Below are 10575 nucleotides of genomic sequence, written 5' to 3' on the forward strand. Positions count from 1 at the left end.
CTGCATGACAGTGAGAACACAAGGAAGGAAACATAAAGAAGGCAAATCTAAAGGAAGTGGTTGGATCAGTCCTGACTAAATTTATACCCACTAGAGCTGATGGATGAAAAACAGCAGACCAGAATGGGGAAAGCTTAGCATTCTAGTAAGTTGCTAAAGTATCAATATGAAGAGTGCCAGAGAAGAACACACTCCAATATAAACACAAGAAACTGAAGACTATTGCATGGAAACAATTTTTGTCTGGCCATAAGAGACAATCCATGGCAAGCCATAAGGTAGACATGACAAGAATGGGCTCAATACAGGAGATTGAAGGTTCTGAAAGAAAGAGTTACTGAGTACTCCCTGGTTATTGATATAGGATAACACAGAGAAATTGTCTGTATAAATCATTATCAAATACCCATATACTATATAAATGATCCAAAAACTAACAGCCCTATACAAGCTCCAATTAGTTGATATGAAGTGCCAATTTCTCCAGTTTCAAATGACACAATACCTCAAAGGAGTCAAGACAAGTACCCCACTCCATCAGGGAAGCATCTGTAAAAAGGAAAAAATGCAGATATGTGAAAGAAAAAGAAACAACTTTTATAGCACTGGTCTTGTCAATTTACCAAGTGAAACAGCCAGACAAGGAAGGGGGAAGATAAATAAGAGAAGACAGGGATTCCAAAAGAATCCATAAAATGGACAAAGTCTATTGAAGAAAATACAAGCAAACATGTCCCAAGGGAATAAAGGTGCTATGGAAGTCCAAGTCCCTCTAAAGAAAAAGAAATTTCCATGAAAGAGGAAGATAGAGTTGTTGACACTAAATTCACCATAATGTGCCAATGAAGCAAAGGCTGAGCACTGCAGAAATGAGAAATGAAAAAACACATCCAGATGAGTTACACACTAAATGAGTGTGCCATGAAACTACTACAGCATGACCCACCAGCCAAAACAAGTCACCTCCTGAAGAATGAGAAAAGCATGTTTGTAAGAGTCATTATGAGATGGAATGAAATCCTGAAGAAAGATAAGAAACTCATTTGATAGCATCTTTGACCAACATGTCTGAAACTACTCCTGAAAGATGCTGATAAAACACTAACTCTTGTAGAAAAGGAAACAGAACATGAATATGAGACACTGGAGAAGGAAAGGAAACAATGAAGAAAAAACCCTCCAATAACTTATAGCACACAATAGTCACCCACAAATGGAAGTTCCAGATCAGCAAAGTAAAGCAAATGGGCCCTTAATGGCCATAAGCAGATAGAATAGTCACAAGCAAGATTGGCAGTGCCAATTAACCATACACAGAGGAAGAACAGATGAAAGAAAAGAATGAAAGAGGCAGGGAAATGAAAAGATAAAAGTGGAAGACTATAATGAGAAAAAAAAAGTTAAGGAGAGACAGAAGAACAAGGGACAACAAGAAAACATTTATGAGATTTCAACTGTGACTACAGAAAATAAATTACTCCATCAAAAAAACCTAGAAGAAGACAAGAAGCCAGACAAAGTTCTCCAAGATAAAATGGAGACAAATATACCAGAGCAAGAACAGCATACCTCACCAAACTTCTATAACTAAGCAACCAAGTCAGAAGGGATGAGGCCAAGGAAAAAGAATTCACCAATGTAGAAAAGATAAGGGAATGTGTTTCCACTAAAACTCCCAAAAGGGCACAATGGATTGCTTTACAAAGAGGAGGAAAGAAGGAAAAATAACAAGTTAGGGTAGGACAAAACTTTGAAATTTGGACTTGAGAAAGACAAGCAGAAAATAAAGGGTCTAACCCATACACCTAAAGAACAGACTCCAGAATTCAAAAACTTAAGCCAAGGCACATGGAACAACCAGACAAGAGATTCCTGTGCCAAAACATAGTCAAGAACAAAACTGTTCAATATCAACTTGAATGTCTGGAGGAGGAGGCATAAAAGACAGAAGCAGATATTGAATTAAGAAATGAAGTAAAGGAAACTAGTCCATAAATGATAAAAAGGCTTAAGTAACTTCTGGATGGAATTGGTAAAAGATCTGACATAGGTAAAAGGTGGGAAAAACAAATCTATCAAAATCACTTTTATCACAAACAGGATATAAAGTAAAAGGTTAACAGGTTGAGAAGGTCAAGGCCACATTAAAGGTTCCATCTCATAGCACACAATAGTCATAACTTCCTCAACAGACAAAGAAGAGCCTAATGCCATTTTAGTTCTTTGTCTAGTATAATTAATGTAGTGTTGTACTGCAGCAGACAAAGTGGAAGTTACTGTCATTTGTCATACTGAAAGTTTATGTCACAATCTTATTGAAAGTTCATATGCTCATTTGCATGAAAAAATGCAACAATATCCCATGAAAACATGAGTTTAATAGTGAAAATGAAAAGTTCACATACAGAAGGCAGCAATGAATCAGGAAAGCTGTATGTGAAAGATGTTATTTATTCCACAGGAACTATTAAGTACAATTCAACTCTTTCAGGAATCTTACAAGGTGTTAGTTGCATATTATAACATATAATAAGAGATTTAAAAAGAGGATAAAATTATTACTTAGAATATATTTGAATCAGAATATAAGATGATAAAGGTTTACATATGCTAGACTTCAAATAAGCAGACTGAAAAATATATTGGTGCACTAAATTGTTTTATTACACACCATTTGAACTAAGTTTAGAAAAAGGTTGGTGATGCTCAATGATCTGAAAGTATTGTACAAAATATTTCCAAAAATACTTGATAAACAGTCAAATACACTAACAGGGAAGTTTCAGATATTCATACCAATATTTGAAATCTTTGTGATAAGTAACTAGAATTTAAGGTATGGGTTATTATACTTTAAATGACATTATGATTACTGGATCCTGTTTAAATGAAGATTATGAATAGATCTGTGCAAGTAACTCAATTACTTACTTGTATCAATTTTATTGATTAGAGTCACAAAACATTTTATTTTTTCTATAGAAAGTATGATTAAATTGTTAATTTCACAAAAATAATCAACTAATAAAATATCAGTTTCATTTTAAGTTTACTTAATGATTAAACATTATTTTGTTAGACAATTAAGAATGATCATACCAGTGCTCAAAGTTTTGAACTTGTTCTGAAAAATTAATCTTTCTCACAGTAAAAACTGTAACATGTGATAACAATGCAAAGTGCTGCCATTATCATTTCTCATTACAGTCAATTAATTCAAGGCTGTTCAGCTTAGTGTTATGATTCATGAATGATCATCCAAATCAAATTTCATGTTTCTAATTATTTTTGTTTTTGATCATTCCAACTACCAGTCTCCTGTGTGTATAACTGAGTATTTGATAGTAACCAACTAATGAGTGAAATAATTAACTGTTTAACAAATTCCACTAATTACTCAGCTGTGGATGAGACTACCATGAATGATCTTATGTATCTTAACTTGATGGAAGTTGTTTTAAAGACTGACTTAAAAGTAAATTGTTATAAATATGCTGAATATATTAAATTTGGATAAAAAACATTGAATAACTGGTAAAATACAGATTCCAGTAATAAAGAGAAATTTGAATGTGAATACCAGATAGATCTCAGTTGAACTTCATGTAGTTATATTATAAGCCTGTGGTCCATTATTTTAACAGCAACATAAAGAATTAGCATATTCAGTCAAATTACTTCTCTGTTAATTCCAAAACTGTGAAATGGTTTATTTAATATGTTGCATGTATGTACTGTTAATTTGAATTAATCTAAACTAAAATCTACTATATGATGGATGGATGGTTACATGACATATTTATATAATTTTTAGCTTGGTTTGTTGTCAAGGGTGGAGTAACTTGTGACCTAGACAGACCAAATATAACATTTTCCTTAACTGGTTATGTATTTTAAATAGATATCTCTTCCCAAAGAATAACTTTATACCACATGAATCTTACTATAAAACTGGCATACAACCAACCATAAGATAACTCTCACCTATAAACTCACTCATTTAACATGAAACGCACTAGTCCATGATGTTATAATCATACAACAATAGCCCTCCACTAGTGTGAAAGTGAAACAATTTCATTGTGAAGTAATTCCCCTAAATATTTACAATAACCTTATTCTTAGATCAGGAAGGACAAAAGTGCACTAAAAGTGGGGATGACAAGAGGGAAGGTAGATGGAGGTATCTATCAGAAATGCATTTTTGGGTAAAAACATTAACTTTTGATTATATAGCTTTGTATTAAACAACAAATAAACATAATGGAAATATTCTGATTACTTAAATAGTTGAAATATCAAAACAATAAATCATCAAACCAACAGAAAATAATTTTCATTAGTTAACTGTTTTTGTAACAATCCATATAATCATAATTTCAATTAACTGATTGCTGAAATAACTGAAAACACTAGTTTTGATTTGTTATTATTGTGACATTAACCTGTGTGCATTAGTTGGGGTCAAAGTGTATATGTCACAACTTTTTAGAGTTCCATTCAACTTGGTATTATATGTTTGATATCAGAATTACAAATTATTAATTTTACCCTACACTTCTGACTTAGAAACAGGTATTGGAGAGTAAATACTAAACACGGTATACAATGATATTGGAAAAAACAACTAAATATGCATTTTGGAGGTTCAAGAAATTATGCAAATACATAAACTATATGGAGAAACATACTTTGTTTCTTCACATGAACATTGTATTCCATTCAAACTTGTCAGCTTGAATCTGACTGACGTCATCAACTCACAGACATATCTTCAGTACAAATACATTAAGGTATCTGCTTTCACGTGAACAACACTTATACAAATTACTAAAAGCTGGTCACCTTTAATATAGATACACAGATTAAATTTAGAATTATAGTCAACATTCCTTCTCCAGTATAGAGCTAGTCCAACAAACTGCACTTGTGCACATTTTGTTAATCAATTAATAATAATTTTTATTTATTAATTAATTAGTTTACAAGACACTAACCAATGTAGTCACTTATCATAGATAATTATATTTCACTCAGCTCTGAATATGACTTTGGTCACAACTCTAATGTTATTTCTAAGGAAAAGAACAGTTGAAAAAGATCAAGGATGCCCTATTAATAAGAAATAAAAGTTGGTGATACTTCTACTACTTTCTGACTGGTTCACTTAAACTGATTTTGAAATGTTTTCTGAAACTCTCACTCATGATTATAATTAAACTTGTTGAAAATTGCAATTTTTCTTTTTTTTATCCTTCCCTACAGCAATTTTGTAAGTTTATTTATTCACTTTGCTGTGGGATTTCACATTTATGTATGGTATTCAGTTTGGTTTTATATTTTATTATAAGCTTTTCATTTTTTTCTACCTGTATATGGTATTATGTGGGATTTCCACAGGGCTGAGACTGAGTTATACCAATTCCTTGACCAATGTGCAAGTTTATATGCAAAAACAGCTCGTTTGGGTTGAGAAAATATTTTATGTAGAAGAGCGAACAACGTTTCGACCTTCTTCGGTCATCGTCAGGTTCACAAAGAAAGAAAGAGGTAGCTGACCACATGTTTGGAAGGGGTTGTGTAACTGAGTGTTGGAATGTAGAGGACGGTGTTAGATGTCTGAATATATAATTTTATTTTATTATATTTAATATAGGTATAAAGGCATTCCTTTATATTGGTTTATTTTGGGTTTAAGTTGTTGTATAAGTAAGGCTTCTTTAATTTTGCATTTGTTTATGTTTGTTTCTTTATTTAGTATTTGAGTGTTTTCTATGGTTATGCTGTGTTTATTTGACTTGCAGTGTTTGAAAACATGTGAAGATGACTTTTTATGTTCTTTGAATCTGGTTTCCAATTTTTTACTTGTTTCTCCAATATAGAAGTTGTGTATCTTCAGGTTAACAAAAAGAGTTTGAAATTGATCATTAACCCAAAGATGACCAAAGAAGGTTGAAACATTGTTCTGTACTTTATTCTAATTAAAGTTTTAATACCCATACCAATTGTCATGAGAATACAATTTTACTTCATGCAAGTTTTTTGTTATGAAAAGCAATGGTTCTTCAGTAATCAGTAAATAGTCACTGGTGTGCATCTTTTTACTGTATATATATATATATATATACAACTCATTTCTTTCTTTCCAAAACTTGTTACCATAATGATAATGCTAGCAGCAAGACTTGTTTAAATATAAGAAAGCAACACTCAACTAATGAATAGCACTTAGTAAACTGCTACTCCCAAACCACTTTTCTCACAATAAATGAAACCTCTTTAAGTAGTACTAGGAGTAGTAGCAAGTTATTTTAATCCAGAAGGAACAATCAAAATGTTTGAATAAATTAATTACTATATTTTTCATTAATAATACTTATTCCTTCTCTAGTTGGACAGTCAAACACTAGTAGTTGTAATACTAACAACAGCAGTGTGAGATGAAAAACCTATAATAAAACAAGTTGTTTGTTGCAGGCCTATTCCTAACACTATCAGTTTAAAATCGTATTATACATATTATAAATAAACTTACCTAATTAATATTAAATACTAGCATTAAACTGGTTCTTTTCCACACACGTATAAATCCTTCAGCGTTACTGGCTACACAGTGACAGTCTTGTAGTATGAGACGGATAAACTTGAAAAAGTTGGTTATACAACGTATAACTAATGTTATAATCGTCCAATGTGTCAGCAGTATGTTTACCCTAAAACTAGGAGTTTAAACTTCAATTTACGTGGTGAACAGAGAGCATATAGCCTATTGTGTTCTTTTGCGCATAAACAAACAAAATCTTAATGTTATAACAATTCAAATTGCGAAACATGTATTACATGATCAAAATAACTTACCAAATGAATAATACTACTAATATCAATGTCACAAATAAAAATAAAAAGTTAAAACACTATAAATTGGACATTTACACAACTGCAACTTGCAACGAGAAATACACTTTCCACGATTGATTATAAATTATGTTACGAGCGGTACCAGTGGTGATTTGTACATGTACTCTGTACTATACTAGTTTAGTTACAATTCTACTCGATTAGTCAAGTTAGTACGTTCCCACCACGTGAATTCACAAAACAATACCTCAATACCCCAACAATAGAAAACATGCAAGATAACGAATAAAAGCAAGATATCCCCAATTCATGGACAAATTTTATCTGATAAACTATTTATCATCGACGTACATTTTAGTTTTAGATTTCATAATGCCACGATAATAAAATTCATTCTTAAATCAATATCAACTCTTTCCATCTTCGACAAACATATTTCACTGTCTTTACGATTTACAAAACATCGTAACACAGAATCGTATTTATTTTGGTACATATAATAACATAAATTAACGTCATATCATTTCCAGCGAAAATAAAACGTGGCATCATTAACTACAAAAACCTCACAACGAGAAAAAGTAGTTGGAAAATTGTTTTAAGTTTAATCATTTAAATAAATTTAGAAATACTCATCGTGATATTTGTTATTAATCCAATAGATAAAAAATATATATAATATTTAAGAATAAAGTTATCAGGAAAAGTATTCGAAAGACGGCTGGTTTTAGTATGAAAACCTTAATTAAAATACAGAACAAAGTTTCAACCTTCTTAAGTTATCTTCAGATCATCATGAAAGTTATCAGGAAAAATTGTAGGTCCGTAAAAACCCAATAAAATAAAGAGATATGATTATGACGTTGCTCTTTTTAAAAACATAATATAAAACTTAAATCTACAGGTTTTGAGTCCGTTTTATTTCACTATATAGTACTTTAAATTAATTTAGGCATGTTAATAATGTTACAACATTTCACCGAATTCGTTATTCAATATTATACAACGGACCAACTCCGGTGAAAAAGAATATAAAACATAATTTTAAATAAAACTGTCAAAATAACATACCAAATGTAATGAACTATATAACGAATTACAACATTGATAAGTGTAAAGCCACATATAGGTCTGTTTGGTTTGGTTTTGGAATTTCGCACAAAGCTACTCGAGGGCTATCTGTGCTAGCCGTCCCTAATTTAGCAGTGTAAGACTAGAGGGAAGGCAGCTAGTCAATCTCCAATCCTTAGACTGTATAATGATCAGATCGAATGGCGTATTTTGAATGTCACTATAATAATATACTGAAATGTAGAGTTTTTTCTTTTGCGAAGTGGGCCTAGCATGGCCTGAGGATTAAGGTACTCGACTTACAATTTGTAGATTGTAAGGTCGAAATTTTGTCCCCGAACATGCCCGCCCTTTCGGCCGTAGGGATCTTAGTAAATAATTCGTGGTGAGTGATGTTGACTAGCTGCTTTCTCTCTTGTCTATCGCTTTAAAATTAAAGACGGCTGGCAAAGATAGTCTTCGATTGTATTGTACGAATTTAAAAACAAACAAACAGTTTTTGCAACAATGGTTGGGAAAGTATGAACAGTGGGATTCAAAGTCCAAGAATTCCAAAGATAGTATTTCAAATCATCAAAATAAATCATACATTTAAGTTTGTTTTTAAAGTACAGACACACAAGCAAACAGAACTAATGTTGATAAATTGTGTCAATAACATTCCTCAGTTCACGTTTATACAAAGCAAGTATAACATAACTAGACATGTGCGCATTTCATTGATATATACAAGTAACAGAAATAAGCATTGTTATAAGTTAACAGTTTAAACAACAGTATAGCATGTAAAGACATTTTGAAACATTCGAAATACCCTAAAGAAGTCATTTGAATATTTACGTGACGTGAAGACCAATAATTCAGCTAGACGATTTTTGGTGTTAAGAGCACAGCTACCCAATAGGCTATCTGTGCTCTGCCCACCACGGGTATTGAAACCCTGTTTTTAGCGTTAGAAGCCATCAGATTTACCAATGAGCCACAAGGGGTATAATTTATGTAGAATCAGGTCATACACAAAAGTCCATTTCAGAGTGGCTAGAGTATCATAAAGTGTAATTGGTAGGGCGTAGAAACGCTTTAAGACTAGCAATGCACTTATAAATAAGGCAGATTATAGAATCAACATAACCAGCTGGCCTCAACTTTTCAAAACAATCAACAATTTAAAGAAAATCTGGATGAAAAGTCAATATGTAAATGAACAGAATAGGTTTTCTAAGACTAGCCAGTAAAGATAGCTCTCGTGTATTTTTGCGCGAAATTAAAAAAACAAACAATAAGACTAGCCATTATGCCAGAAAATTACTTATGCGCACTCCTTTAAGATATCGTCACAAAACGGTTTGCTTTCAGCGATATCATAAACGGATAGATCGGTCTAATGACTATGGGCAAATCTCTTCATTCAGAAATAATCTCGTCTTACTTTACAGTCATATAAAAGCCGTGTGCACATTTAGAAAGTCTCCAAAACAAATCCAACACCTATTTCACAGAGGAAAGACTCGCGTTTAGAGTGATGACATTGGAAGGAATCACTTATGAGGGTCGAAGACTTTTTGTGAGTTACGGCATGGCATAATAAAAGCTATATCGTATAGGAATACAATGCTGTAGCTGTTAATATTGCGAAAAAAAGATACACTTTTTCACAGTTTTCTTCAAATGGATAATAACATGTTCTTTCACAACGTTCAATAGTAACCAAATTCCTATAATAAGAGGATATCGAATGAGCATTGTTGATAAGTTAGAAGCAACTCCGATGGAGAGGTGAGTTATGTTGTCCTGGTAATTCATTTATCAACTCATTTAAACCATGCTAAATTGATAAACAATTTGCATTAGTGTTCGAAATAAAGATAAGCCCTATTAACACACGTTTTCTAATCATTTGATCAAATGCAAAGTATGAAATACGAAATGATCACATGACTCGTCATTTGATACCTGTTTCAGTAAGACTGTCTTAGGCCCTGCTCGCCATCTAAGGGTCGCGAGTTTGAATGTCCCTCACACCCAAACGTGTTTCTCCATTTAGTCGTGAGGATGTTATAATGTAACGGCCAATCCCACTATTCGTTGGTAAAAGAGTAACCCAAGAGTGGGTGGTGAGTGGTGATGACTGCTTGCCTTCCCTCTAGTCTTATTCTACTAAATTAGGGACAGCTATCGAAATTCAAAAAACAAAACAGTATTGTTTAATAAAACAGTTGTTTAACAAAGCAGTTGTTCTTTCTTACAGCTAACATAAAGAAAACTCTTTTATCAATAATTGTTATGAGCAATGTGTATATGACTGAGTTTTTTAAATATCCGATTTTATTTTCAATTGTTTAACTTTTAAAGCTTCTTGTTTCACTCTAAATATTTTGTCTTGTGAACTCTATCATTCAGTATGTTTTCGTTTAATGCCTGGAAACTTTTGTCTTAAAAACTGATGAGACTAAGCGTAAACATGAAATAAAGCATCATACTCGTAAAATTCATCAACAAATTGCTAAATATAAAATCAACTCGGATCATCGCTTACGTTTTTCTGTTGTACTTCTTAGACATAATAGGATTACATATCGAAGTGACGGATTTTGCTCTCCAGTGGCACAGACTCACATCGCTAGAAACCTGGTTTCGATACCCGTG

At 32.3% G+C, this 10575-nt stretch overlaps 1 protein-coding gene across 15 annotated transcripts in view; it reads right to left on the reverse strand.

Moving 5' to 3' along the window:
* The window catches only part of LOC143223029 (ATP-dependent translocase ABCB1-like), a 115290-nt gene extending 104715 nt beyond the window's left edge, over window positions 1-10575 (reverse strand). For 5 of the 15 annotated variants that reach the window (XM_076450399.1, XM_076450397.1, XM_076450395.1 and 2 more), the window contains exon 1: window positions 6536-7418. The gene's annotated coding sequence lies outside the window, so the exon portion shown is untranslated. Of the gene's footprint in view, window positions 1-6535; window positions 7419-10465 lie in introns of those variants that run through there. The other 10 variants (XM_076450398.1, XM_076450387.1, XM_076450396.1 and 7 more) reach the window with 7 other exon arrangements.

This window comes from Tachypleus tridentatus, chromosome 8 (assembly GCF_004210375.1).
Source record: "Tachypleus tridentatus isolate NWPU-2018 chromosome 8, ASM421037v1, whole genome shotgun sequence".
Classification (NCBI taxonomy): domain Eukaryota; kingdom Metazoa; phylum Arthropoda; class Merostomata; order Xiphosura; family Limulidae; genus Tachypleus; species Tachypleus tridentatus.